At 38.3% G+C, this 14,802-nt stretch overlaps 1 protein-coding gene across 1 annotated transcript in view; it reads right to left on the minus strand.

The window, feature by feature from the left end:
• Nucleotides 1–14,110: 14,110 nt before the first annotated feature.
• Nucleotides 14,111–14,802, minus strand: part of HTR7 (5-hydroxytryptamine receptor 7) — a 90,249-nt gene continuing 89,557 nt past the window's right edge. The window contains exon 4 of the transcript XR_006701592.1: nucleotides 14,111–14,218. The gene's annotated coding sequence lies outside the window, so the exon portion shown is untranslated. The remainder of the gene's footprint in view (nucleotides 14,219–14,802) is intronic.

Genomic DNA, 14,802 nt, shown 5'->3' on the forward strand with positions numbered 1-14,802 from the left:
TATAGGAAAAAAATTTACATCGAAGTTAAATATTTCCTGGCAGCAAAAACAAAAACAAAATAACACAATTATGGAAGTTTGAGAGACTTAGGAAAAACTATTTAGTAACACACATGATGGACAAAGAATTACTACCACTGTATGAAGAGCTCTTACAAATCAATTATAAAAAGAAAAATGGTCAAAGACTATAAAATAGTCAACTTACAAAAAAGTAAGTTAGACTGGGCCAAAAAAAAGACCTGTTCAGTTTCATTATTTTCTAAAATGCAAATAAAAACAAGAAAGACATTTTTATGGTATGCTCCCCCTCCCATTTTTTTTATTGAGGTATAACTGACATACAACATTACATTAGTTTCAGGTATACAACTTGGTGATTTGATATTTGTATATACTGTGAAATGAGCACCACAGTAAGTCCAGTTGACATCCTTCACCATACATAGTTATAGAATTCTTTTTTCTTATGATGAGACCTTTTAAGATTTACTCAGCAACTTTCGAATATGCAATACAGTATTATTAACCATAGTTACCATGCTATACATTACATCTCAATGACTTATTCATTTATAAGTGAAAGTTGGTACCTTTTGCCTTCACCTATTTCACTCACAATGAAACCCCCACCCTGGAAACCACCAAGCTGTTCTCCACATCTGTGAGCTTCTTTTTTGTTTATTTGTTTGCTTGTTTTTTGTGTTTTTTTTTTTGTATTTATATTGTGCATATAAGTAGATTATATAGTATTTGTCTTTCTCTCTCTGACCTAATTCACTTAGCCTAATGCCCTCAAGGTCCACCCATGTTGTTGCAAATGGCAAGATTTCATTCCTTTTCATGGCAGAATAATATTCCGTTGTGTATATATTCCACATTTTCTTTATTCATTCATCTGTCAGTGAATGTTTAGGTTGTTTCCATATCTTGTCTATTGCAAATAATGTTACAATAAACATGGGGTGCATATAACTTTTTGAGTAAGTATTTTTGTTTCTTGCAGATAAATACCTAGAAATGGGATTGCTGGATCACATGATAGTTCTATTTTTAATTTCTTAAGGAACTCTGTACTGTGTTCCACAAAAACTGTTATCAATTTACATTCTCACTTAATAGTACACAAAGGTTCCCTTTCCTCCGCATCCTTGCCAATATGCATTGTTTCTTACCTTTTTGACAATAGCCATCCTAATAGGTGTGAGGTGATAACTCATTGTGGTTTTTGATTTACATTTCCCTGACAATGAGTGATCATCGTTTTTTCACATATCTTTGGTCATCTATATGTCTTCTTTGTAAAAATGTCTTCAGATCTTCTGCTTATTTTTTAATCATATTTGTTCTATTGAGTTGTGTGAGTTCTTTATATATTTTGGATACTAACCCCTTATCATACACATGATTTGCAAATATTTTCTCCCATTCAATAGTTGGCCTTTACATTTTGTTGATGGTTTCCTTTGCATGCAGAAGCTTTTTAGTTTGATGTAGTTCTACTTGGGTTTGTTTGTGTTTTTTGTTTGTTTTTGTTTTTGTTTTGATTTTGTTGCTTTTAATTTTGGTGTCAAATTCAAAATCATCTCCAAGACTTATGTCAAGGAGCTTATCGCCTATACTTTCTTCTAGGAGTTTTATAGTTTCATGTCTTACCTTCAAGTCTTTAGTCCATTTTGAGTTAATTTTTGTGTATTTTTGTCCCATTTCCTTTCGTGTTTGTGGCTGTCCAGTTTTCCCAACACCATTTATTTAGGAAATTGTCCTTTCCCCACTGTATATTCTTGACTCCTTTGTCATAAATTAATCACATGGGTTTATTTCTGGGCACTCTATTGTACTCCATTGATCTATGTGTATTTTTATGCCAAAACCATGCTGTTTGGTTATGATAGCTTTGTGATATAATTTGAAATTTGGGAAAGCAATGCCTTCAGCTTTATTCTTGTTTCTCAAGATTGCTTTTGCTATTATGGGTCTTTTGTGGTTCTCTACAAATTTTAGTATTGTTTTCTCTATCTCTGTGAAAAATGCCATTGGAATTTTGACAGGGATTGCACTGAATCTGAAGATTACTTTGGGTAGTATATAATTTTAACAATATTAATTCTTCCAATCCATGAGCACAGAATATCTCTCCACTTATTTGTATCTTCTTCAATTTCTCTCATTAATGTCTTATAATTTTCAGTATACGGGTCTCTCACTTCCTCGGTTAAATTTATTCCTAGGTGTTTTGTTCTTTTGGATTCAACTATAAATGGGATTGGTTTCTTAATTTCCCTTCGTGACAGTTCATTATTAATGTATAGAAACACAATGGATTTTTGTACTTGATTTTGTATCCTGCAATTTTTTTAAAAGAAATCTTTAAAAACCATAATATTGGCATCAGATGAATGACTGAAGCCAGATGTTGGTGTAGAGGAGGCAAATTTTTACCACCCCTCTTAGGGTTTCTCAGCTGGGCCTGAGAATTAAACTGACATAAGACAGATTAACAGGAGAAACACACACACATTTATATTATTTTACATGACAGAAGAGTCCTCATAGGGATTGAGACCAAAAGAACTGGTAAAGTTCCTCTGAACTTTACCAAAAGAACTGACAAAGAGCCTCTATAGTAGGTTGAACAATAAGAGGCAATTGTAGCAAAGTAACTATGTGGAGCGGCCAAAGGAAGATCCGATGTATTTGAACAAGGTCTGCTCGAACAGATTTCTTTCTGCTTCAGTTCCTTGTCACTGGTGATAAAAATGTTCTCCCTTCTCCTGGTACAGGGTGGACACCTTTCACATGGGAGGTTTATCTCCTGCCTTCAGAAATAAAAAGGAGGGTCAGAATGCCCTCTTGTATCTGCCATTTCTCAAGTGCCTTTAATTCAAAATAATCAACATACCAAAGCAGCACACTTTGGGGTGATATGTTCCTTTGGCAAAGGAGACAGAAAATAGGCATTTTCAAAAGCTGTTGCTAGAAGTCTGAATGGATACAACTTTTCTGGGAGCCATTTTTATCAGTCCATACCACAGTTCTATTTGGGGAAATCCATTCAATCCAATAATCTTGTATCTAGAAATTCTCCACAAAGAGGTAGTTATACAATAGGAAAAACATATGTGCATAAATACGCCTGATGTTTTAATAATCATAAAAGCAAAACCAAAAAGATAAAGCTAAACAAAATGTCCATCATTTAAATGACTGGCTAAGTAAATAAGATATTCTGCTATCATTAAAAAATTAGGTAGTGTTTTATCTACTGAGGTAGAAACATGAAACCAACATGTTTTCAACTGAGGGGGAAAAAAAAGGCTACAACGTAGGATGAACTTATTTATAAAGCATGCATATGCCCACATTTCTATACGTGTTGTCTGTGTACATTTAGAAATCTGGAAGTTTATCTCTGGATGATGACATTTTGGTGATTTTATTGGTTTTTTTTTTTTTTTTTTGCAATTTATGTCTTATTTTATTTTTATGTTTTTGATAATGCGCATGTATCATCTTAATGACCAAATATTAAGCTTTTTCAAAATAAGTCACCTTACCTCCCAGTTCCTTAACTCTTTTTGTTGTCTTTGTCCCTCCTTTGCACCAATTTTACCACGTTTTTTTCAATACTAAATTGCATATGTTTTTTTCCTACTGCCATGCATCTTAAAATAGATGGCATTTCACAATTGCTGTTGGCCAGGCGACCAACATGACATGGGTGTCATTGCCTGTGTATGTGCAAACTTGGTCATGGTTATTCATATTGCCATGACTTCCAGTACAACCTCTGTTGAGTTTAATTGACACTTAAAATTGATTTGGTTAATACTGCTGTTTAACTCATCACCTCAGAACTCGGAGGCTTAAAACAACAACAATCACTTTATTATTTCTCACAGTTTCTGTGGGCCATGAATTCAGGAAGGGCTTGGCTGGGTGGTTTTGGTTAAGCAATCACTCATGAGATTGCAGCCTTTTAGAAGCTGTAACCAAAAGAGCAGAGGCTGGGGAAGCAGGATCAGCTGGCAACTGGCAAAGCATCTTTCTCTCTTCATGTAGTCTCCGGGATTTTCCACGTGGTCCCTCTGGAGGCAGGGGGTTTGGGCTTCCTCACAGCACGGCAGCCACAGACCACGGAGGCTGTTAACACGGAGGCTCTGGGCTCCAGAGCAAATATTCCAGCCAGCCAAGTGGCATCCGTATCACCTTCTCACCTAGCTTCAGAAGTCATGCAGAACTGATGCTTTCTATTGGTTACAGGCGAGTCACAAACTAGCTTAGATACAACCAGGAAGAAATTAGGCTTTCCCTCTTGATGTGGAAGTAGTTAAGGTTCTAGAAGCACATGTGCGACAAGAACTATTATCGTGGCCCCTGGGAAAAAAAATATCTGGTACAAAACGTTTTCAAAGAATTACATATTATTTAGCATTGAAGCATAAAGTTTTTATTTATTTATTTATTTATTTGAGAGAAAGAGAGAGTGGGAGGGGGGTGGGTAGAGGGAGGGAGAGAGAGAGAATCCCAAGTAGTCTCCATGCTCAGCAGGGAGCCTGACATGGGGCTTGATCCCAAGACCCTGGGATATGACCAGAGCCAAAATCAAGAGTTGGACGCTTAACCGACTAAGTCACCCAGATGCCCCAGAATAATGCTACATCTTACAACTAATGGCATATTAGAACAGATTATGTAATGAAGCACAGCTTTAGAACTGATTTTGCTTTACTTTACATGTCAGCAAGATGAATGAAGTCTAGCCTGTCCAAGGCCTTCCCACCGTGGGGAGGGGCTGGGTGGAGCTGGGAGCTAAAATATGACATCAGGAATATTCCATGTTGTAGACGGGCATGGGCACTGGACTGTGGGGGCAGTGATCCAGTCATATTTTCTATGTCGTAATTCTCCGTGCTATAGACATACATTCAATGTTTGCTCCTTGTAACAGCCTGATCTTATCTCTGAAATAAGCAAGGTCCAAACCTACCTGTGTCGTGTAGCAGAAATAGAAGAGCAGTGAGAGGGAGAAAATGGTTACCAAACAGCAAGAAGTGACCTAAGAAGGGTGGACAGTTGATGGAAGTGATGAGGAACGGTCTACATGGGGTAAGGAGGGGCACGGGTGATTTCTTACTTTGGGCACACTGAAGACCTATTGGCCACCTACAGTTTTTTGCACATGTACTCCATAAAGTAACTACGCAGCGACTTGAAGATTTCTCAGATACCTAGGGAGGGAAAGATAATGAGGACAGGACTCCCTGCTGCCACATGTGACTCAGGGTGTCAAAGGAAAGGACAGATCCCTGAAGACTGGGGACACCTGGGCTTCATATAGTTTTGAACCTAATTAGGTGAACCTATTTCTTGAACACTTTTATGTAGGAGTCCAATCTTAGCACTTCCCTGAATGCTAGTGGTGGGAATCTTAGCACATCCCAGCATGCCAGTGATGGGAAGCAAGCCAAACTTCCCAAATCATCTTGGAATCTGCTTAACAATTTTAGCAACTTCAATTCTGCCAGATATACCACAGGTACATTGCACTGAAAACCAGGCATATTCTTTTCAAGTAGGAATGGTTAAGGGACACGTTTGTGCTTTTGTCTGATCAGTTACGGATTCTTCTGAAAGTTACCAAAAAGGAGTGTGCAGACTCTAGTTGGTTGTGGAAAGTCACTTTATAAAAATTCAGTAAAACCTTTTTGGAACAAAAATATTATTTCAAAGATGAGCGCCAAGTGAATTTCAATAAAAATAAATCCTATTTTTTCCAATAATTCTAATTATTGAAATGTGTCAAGAAGGGGAAAAAAGGAGATTATATTACCAAAAATAAAAGTGATTAAAAAGGATCTCAAGGAGAGTCAGAGCTTTGCACTCCCTGTACTGTTTATACTGGAAAATCTCTTGCAATTTTCTCCTCTCTCTACCTCCCATCCTTTTCTCCAGATTATAACAACTGCTCTACGTGCAAAGATCTCTGTTTCCAGGACTATAGTAGTTGTTACTTAACTCTCTTTCACCTGAGTATCTGTCATGTCTCCTACAGACTGGCCGGGATGTTGCATTTTGTCAAAGGTGCCCACCTCCCTCAAACACACACTTCTCCAGATAATTCTTTAATACTCCAAAGTTACAAATAAGATGTATTTAAAATGAGAATTATCTGAAAAATAACCCCATTCTGAGGGTTTTCTGCTTTCATCTGTTAATGGATTAATCAACATTGTTAGGGCAAATAGGAAAATAGGCTCATCTGTATATTATTTGCATCCCCCACCGAGCCTAACATCATTCAAATCTAACAAACTCCACCTACCTGCAACAGCAACCATGGACAAATATTCCCAGGAATTCCAGTCGTCCACATATGAAATATCTGATGCACACATTTCATATTGTAACTAGTAGGGGTACAGAAGCATCAAGTGCTTTCCCCAAAACAAGCTGAAAAAGTCAACATGTAAAAACGAGTTCCCTGCATCACAAATACGTACCTTAACAATTGGCAAACAGGTTAAGATGTGAGGGAGACAACCCGCAGAAGAGGAAATGACAGCTGGTCAAACCGTGCATGAAAAAGAAGTTCAATCCCACCAATAATTGAGACAGTGTAAACCTAAAAGTACAAAGTGATAGCATTTTACACCCTTCAGTCGGGCAAACCCTTAAAAGTTGACAATGTTAAGTGTTTGAGAAAATGTAAAAGTAGGAGAACTCTCAGATACCATTAGGGGGAGTGTAAAATGGGGCAACGACTCAGAATTTGGCAAAATCTAGTTAAGGATATACCTGCCTCCTATGTAGCAGTCAGGCACACGGTAGGGCTATCGCATTCCTGCGTTTTTTTTAAGCGTGTACTCCATAAGATAATTGTGAAAAACTGTGCAGCCACTTGCAAATTTTAGACATGTAAATTTTCAAATCATAAATGTAAATAGTTGCAGAAGATATAATTTGGCAACTGTTATAAATACTGACATTAAAAAAAATAAAGCGGTGATGTCATTCTTTTAAATCTATTCAAAACTGGTGTCAGATAACAAATACTATTTTTAAAACTACACAGGGCCGCCTGGGTGGTTCAGTCGTTTAAGTGCCTGGCTCAAGTGATGATCTTACAGCTTGTGGGTTCGAGGCCCCACATCAACCTGGAGCCTGCTTCGGATCTGTATCTCCTCTCTCTCTGCCCCTCCCAAGCTTGCACTCTGTCTGTCTCTCAAAAATAAATAAACATAAAAAAAAAAAAAAACCTACACAAACTGCTCTTGTTTAACATTTGGAAATTTTATTTATTTTTTTTAACTTGTATTTCCATTCCACATTACACTGAAGTTTATTTTAACGTAACATGTTATTATGTTTGAACATCTTTTTTTGATCAACCTATCACCTGTTACGCAAATGTGTATATAATGATAAATTGCAAAAAAAAAAAAAAAAGTGTATTTAAGACTCTGAAGTCTAAACATTTTTTTCTTGATTTAAAAAATTATCACTAAATAACTATTTTAGGTGGTAATTTACATTACTAATTCTTATTAAATCTCATCACTATTAAATGAACTACTAACTTACTATTGGCCAAAACCAAAATGTATTGCACATACTGATAAGTATTAACTGTAAAAATGTAAGTTTTGATTGGAAATGCTTTTAATGAAATGAAGGGAGAGGTTTTTTTTCATCTAGTTCATGTATCCAGATATGAATATTGCTTATTGCTAAAATGAAAACAGGGCTTGTGAAATTAACAACAAAATAAAAGGAATGAAGCCACCAGCAGTATGAATTTACCAACAGTATATTCATGATTAAGTGGATTTTCTTACAATAAATTCTACTAAATATACCTAAGTTATATAAATATAATAAGTACATGGCCAAAATGAACAAATGAGCTGAGAATTGGTTGATGGGCAACACTGAGCAGGAAATTTAAGTCCAAAGGAAGAGTGTATATGGATTTATAATGTCCGATAATCTTTTTGCAAAGGTAATGCAAATATTTCTTCTACAAATCTGATAAAGTGTTTGAGAAAATATAAAACACTAACTTACTTGGAATGTGAGTTTCTTTTACTCAAAAGGTGTAATGTCGACCTCTAGGAGATACACACAAAAGTGTTTACCTCTTCCTTCCTTAAATCATGCAAACAATGCGGGTGAGTCAAGACCAAGCCCTGTGAGTAATCAGTCTCTAAACTTTCTCCCTTTTAAGAATGAGAAATGGAAGGGCGCCTGGATTGCTGAGTCGGTTTAGCATCTGACTCTTAATTTCGACTCAGGTCATGATCTCACAGTTCATGAGATTGACCCCACATCGGGCTCTGTGCTGTTAGCCCGCTTGGGATTCTCTCTCTCTCCCTCTCTAAATAAATAAATAAACAAACATTTTTAAAAAAAAGAATGAGAACTACAGGCCGCGCTTCTCATAGACTGGTGTTTCCCCAGCATTCTTTTTACAGCTCCTGAATATTCTTAGTTTAACACAGATGGATAAAGACCAAGGAGTTGCCATGAGTTCAGTGTCCCAGTGAAAGAAGACACAAAATTCTCTAATTTCTTACCGGTTTTGCTCACACAACTCCTCTTTGGGAGCGATGTGTTCTTTGACAATCAGGAGAAAGAACAGGAGAAATCATTAAACAAAAAATGTCCTGACACCTGCTTGACATTATATCTGAATCCAGATCATCCCATGGATGAAAGTACCACCTCTAACTCCACTAGGGTTGCCAAATTTAGCAAACTTTCTATCTGCCTCTCTCTCTCTCTCTCTCTCTCATGCATACACACATAGGATGCCCAGTTAAATTTGAATTTCAGAAAACAACAATTTTTTAATATAAATGTTCCCACAGCTCTTATTGAGACATACTAGATCAGGATATATTTATACTAAAGTAATACAAAACTACCTGTGGTTTACCTGAAATTCAAATTTAACTAGACATCCTGTATTTTATCTGAATTTTAAACTCTACCCAAGTTTTTGCCTTTAACAGAATATGTGCAAGGAAAGTCAGGAGGCCCTAGAGCAGATTTATAGGCCCTCAATTAAAGAAGACCATGTGGGTCCCAATATTTTGAATTGTCCCTTTGAGACATTATATTAAGATCTTAGGTGGGTAAGAGACCTTTCTTTTAGAAAATGGGAGAAAAAGATAGTGAATGATGAGGTGGAAACTGCATGTGGCCCTCAGGCAGGTCAAGTTTAGGATGTGGAAATCAACTACTTTAGCAACCATCCATATTGGGAAAACGTGTGTGTGTGCGTAAATATATATACACACACGCGCGCATGTGCGCCCGTCTATGTGTGTGTAGGCAGTGGAGTGAGGATGGAAATTGGTGCAGTGCATATACCCTAATTTGAAGACCAGTATTCTGGGCAGAGTTTCCCAACAGGTCTGCACTAAACAGGTCAGTGGGCAGTGGTCATGACACAAGATGCTGACCTCTTCAGCTCTCGGGGCAGCCTTGGATTAGAGGCACAGTGACATCTGGCAGAGTGACCCAAGTGAAAAGGGCTGGGAAACCCCATATATTACAAATGCTCCCTAATATGTGTAGGGTGACACATCCATAAATGCTCACAACAGCATTTTTTTATAGTTACAAAAATCTAGATGAAAGCTAAATGTCCATAAGAGCAAAAACGGAGGAATGAGTCACTGTATATTCAGCTAACCAAGTATTATAGTCCAATTAAAATGGAAAAACTTGACCTATAACTCTCAATATGAAAAGATGTCAAAAACCTAGCACTGAGAAAAAAGCAGGCCACAGAAGGATGGTACACACACTATGACAATACGTGTAAAATTTACATAGTTAGGGAAACTAAAAAAAATACAACTGTCATGTATTAAAAGCAGACAAGCGCTGATTAGAAGGAGGTACCATAACTTCAAGGAAAATGCCTGCTTCTGGCAGAAGAATGGGATTGAGGACAATCTCATACGAAGTCACACTAGCCATCATCCCTCCGATCAGAACTACTAATAAATGGATCCTTCACACTAGCCACATCAATTACCATCCAAGAACACATATGAATAGTTTTCCCCACATGGCCCTCAGCCATAATATGGTTCATTTCAACATTATCAGAAACCAATCAAGCTCCCTTTGACCTAACAGAAGGAGAATCAGAACTCGTTTCTGGATTCAACGTTGAATACACAGCAGGTCCCCTCACCCTATTTTTCCTAGCAGAATATGCCAATATTATCATACTAAATATCCTCACTATAATCTTATTCTTTGGAGCATTCCACAGCCCATATATACCAGAACTCTATACAGTCAACTTCACTGTCAAAACCTTACTCTTAACACAATTACCTTTCTAGGAATTCGAACATCTTACCCACAGGTAGGATTGCATAAGAGCTATCACAGAGGACGCCATTTGGGCATCAGTGGGTCAGGCTCTGTTCTTCATTCTTTACACTGTTATTCATTGTATACACTCTCAACAACCCCATGAGGTGCTGGACAGTATTATCCCCATTTTACAGATGAAGTGACTGATGTACAGAAACACAGAGATTAGGGGATTTGCCCAAGGTCACACACCTCTATAAAGGATACAAAAGGGTCCTTAAGTGTATATTAAATCTTCTTTTATTAAAAAGGACTTGAAATATGACAAAACGACAATATAATAGATGAATGGTTATTTATGATACTTCATTCTTTTTCTTGCTTTTTTGAAATATCAAATTTAAAAGTTCTGTTTTATTTTTTCAGAAGCTCAAACTTGCCTAATAAGATCATTCTAAAACTCTGGTTATGAGTTTTTTTTTCATGAAAACATGGGCTTTTATCTCAACTGTCCTCACCAACAGTAGATAAATTACATAAATGAGTGTTCTTTTTATTTTTGTGTGATGAGATAGAAGTGGAGACATTCTATCTCAGTCTATATTACACAAGTATGGCCGTCAACTTCCGTGCCCCACTACAATTTATGGTATAATATTTAGGGACGGTTTTCATCCATAAAATCTATGCTCTGCATGATCCAAATGGATGAATGGGAATTGGGCCCCATCTTCCCTCAATTGATTTAATTAACTAAATCTTTTATTTTTTATTTATTCTTTTTTTTTTTTTTTTGTAGATAAGTTAAAAGCCAATATTTAAAAGCTTGCTGCAATTAAATTTCTAAGAGCCAGGAGAATAAGCAGTATAAAGAGTAGTCTTTGATTCATGCATCCAGAATAGTTTCAGGTCTTCATTTTATCTCCACTTCCAAAATCTATTCTAACATTTCATCCCAGGCCATTGATGAGGAAGTTGATGGAATAATGGAGATGACAGTCAACATTCTTCACCAGGATTGCTCTCTTATGCCGGAAGGGCAGCCGAAACTGTCTCACAGAAGTAGTCTCCACAGAGACTAGGATGCCGGCAACTGGCCAAACCTCCCTGACAAATCTCACTTGTTACTGACTCACCCTCACTCGTTTTTGCTTTCGAAAGCTAGTTGTTGGCTCCATCGTGAGCAGGAGAAAGATCCGGCCCAAGTCACAGATGGGTCTGGATAACAGCACGCTTTTAGCTGCACAGGCCCCTGGGAGTCTGTAAGTAACTAAACGGCTGTAGGATTCGCAGAATCCTAGAAGATGAGGGAAACACACGGGTATGATTTGAACCGCTCTGGCCACCACCAACTTGTCACACTGTCTGAAATTCCTATCAACACTTTCTCAGGTTCAGACCTCAATCTAAGGGATTGCTGGTCTCAGTGTAACTATGTGCCTTGTAGGAAGGGGATATTGCCCCTGAATAATGGATTAGTGTATGTGATTAATTGGCTGCCAGTTTAGAGACAGCAGAAGATAAGAGAGTGGGACACAGAAGATACAAGTTTTAATGAGAATCTAAAAAAGCACACATTGTAACGCAATAGCAATGAGGGCAGTGTGTGTGTGTGTGTGTGTGTGTGTGTGTGTGTGTGTGTGTATGTGTGTATACCAATATTCTATTGATAGAGTTATATATATATCCTTGAAATCTATATAGGAAGTTTTATATACAGAGAGATTCATTAAAGAATTGCTCGTGTGATTATGGAGGCTGAGAAGTCCCACAATGTGCTGTCTGCAAGCTGGAGACCCAAGCTGGAGACCCTGCAAGCTGGTGGTATAGTTCAGTCCAAGTCCAAAGGTCTGGGAACCAGAAGGTTGGTGGTCCCAGGCCAAGGGCAGGAGAAAACCAATGTTCCAGCTCAGCCAGTCAGGCAGAGTTAATTCTCCCACTCTCCAATTTTTGTTCTATTCAGACCCTCAAGGGATTGGATAGATTCCACCCACACTGGGGAGAGGATCTGCTTTACTTAGTCTATGGATTCAAATGCTAATTTCATCCAGAAACACCCTCACAAATTCACCTAGAAATAATGTGGAGCCTAATCTCTGGGCACACTGTGATCCAGTCAAATTAACACATAAAATTAACCATTACAGGCAGGCTGCAATAGAAATGCAAACCAGGAGAAAACACTGAGGTGCTAAGTGCCCAGATCTGGAGGAATCCAAGAGTAGGATTAGGGACTAGGAATTACAACCTTTGCCCCCTTCACATTATCTGGGCTTTAACCTTGAACAAGCATTTTGAGGAATTCAGTGACCCAAGAGTCCTCTCAGAGTTCAGACGCATATTTCCAGGCCCACAAAACCAGTCGGTACCACTGAGATGCATTTTGTGGAACGGAACGGAGGATGTAAGAGAAAGTACAAATCAGCTGGAGGGCTGTTCTGCTACTTACAAGTTAATGTCCTTGAGTTCTATAAATGTCAGGTCCCTCATAAAATGGAGATAACACCCCTCCCCCCTTTTAGGGTTGTTTTACTAACAGAATGACTAACGAGTGATAAACATTCAACCTATGTGAGCTGTTTTAATCACTGCCATAATACACACACACACACACACACACACACACACACACACACACGTAAAAGCATGGACCTTGGCCAAAGTCAACATCTCATTCTCATTGGCTGATACTCAATACCTATGTTCAAAGATCTAGTCTTTGCTTTGTTGACAAACATTTGATCAGCTGCTTAGCATGGGGACAGAAAGGTGATGCACTGATTCTCAGCTGACCTTGTGCTAGCACCAATATGAATTAGTTAATGCCAGGAGTTACTCAGTAATGTAGGAATTAACCAGGACTGCACTTAAAACCAAACTCCATGTGTCTTTAAATAAAGTTGAAAACAACCTAAGGTGATCTGTGGGTTATGTTCTTCCACAAATTGCTGGATTTTTTGGTGCCAATAGCAGGTACTGAATATTTAAGGGTATGTAAGAGAATCTGTGAGCATTTTGTGTATTTCTCTAACAAATGCCATAACTATATACAAATGATTTAGGTGTTATTATTTCATATTAGTTGTGCTTTTCCACACTAACTGCACACAGTATCAGCTACATGATTCAGTTTGTCAACATGTTTGGGAATAGTAACTCTCAACTCGTGGCACCCAGCTCAGCTGGAGCAGAATCACCTGGTAGGTTGGCTAAAGACATTCTTCACCCTGTGCTACACCCCACAACATAATGAATCAGAATTTCTCAAAATGGGGCCCAGGAGTTTTCATGTTTAACAAGCTCCTTAGGGGCACCCGGCTGGCTCCATCAGTAAAGTATGCGATGCTTGATTCTGGCTTGTGACTTCAAGCCCCATGATGGGCATAGAGCTTACCTTAACCTAACCAAAAAAAACAAGCTCCCTAGATAATTCTTACTCAGAGTGAAGTTTAGAACATATTGAGTGTAAGGCAGAAGGCAGAGTGGTCACTTGATATTACCCTTAGCCTTTCCTATACCACAATCTTTTGCCTTTAAACTATTATTGACCCTGTCAAAATGTAGTCTCTTTCTTTGCCCCATTTAAGAACAATCTGGGGGGCACCTGGGTGGCTCATTTGGTTGAGTGTTCGACTTCAGCTCAGGTCATGATCTCACAGTTTGTGGGTTGGAACCCCACCTCAGGCTCTGTGCTGACAGCTCAGAGCCTGGATGGAGCCTGCTTCGATCCTGTGTCTCCCTCTCTCTCTGCCCCACCCCTGCTTGTGCTCTGTCTCTCAAAAATGAATAAACATTAAAAATTTTTTTTCAAAAAAGAACCATTTGATTAATATAATCATTCTAAAAATTAAATACCTTTCAGTGCCTTCAGGTCAGCATTCTGGATTCAATTTAATTGTAGATAATGAAAGACGAGAAACACAGGGGAAAAGTTGAGTTATTTGAGTTGAGTTACTGGAAGGCTCTGATTCGCGAGTGGAGGTCACTTCTCTGCATTTCTCCTACCCCAAGCGTAGTTCTTAGAAGGAAGCTGCTCCGTGTAGTCCCCCCACCCACACCCCCTACAGCCTCCCTGCACCACGCTCACCACCACATGCTGTGGACAGGCCTTGCACATAGTGTCCTGCACACGTCATGATTATGCTCGTCGTTTCTCAGTCCGGGAACCGTCCGGCTGTCCCTAACCGTACGCTTTCGGGGGGATGATGGCCAGTGTTGACTTTGTTTTCTTGTTCTCCATGTTATGTTTGTTCTGCCCATATTTCCTGAGCTGCACTTTTAGGTCTACTGATCCTAATATGAAAAAAACTGAACTTATATTTTATACTTTCTTCTCACTTTTCTTGTAATTCATTTTTATTGTAGTTTGCAAACGCACAGCTGTGCAACACATTTTTTTAAATAATGCTTCCCGAAAGATAGCTTGCAAAGCACTGCCGTCCACCACGTTCCTTTAAACAAATT

The sequence above is a fragment of the Leopardus geoffroyi genome, chromosome D2, assembly GCF_018350155.1.
Source record: "Leopardus geoffroyi isolate Oge1 chromosome D2, O.geoffroyi_Oge1_pat1.0, whole genome shotgun sequence".
Classification (NCBI taxonomy): domain Eukaryota; kingdom Metazoa; phylum Chordata; class Mammalia; order Carnivora; family Felidae; genus Leopardus; species Leopardus geoffroyi.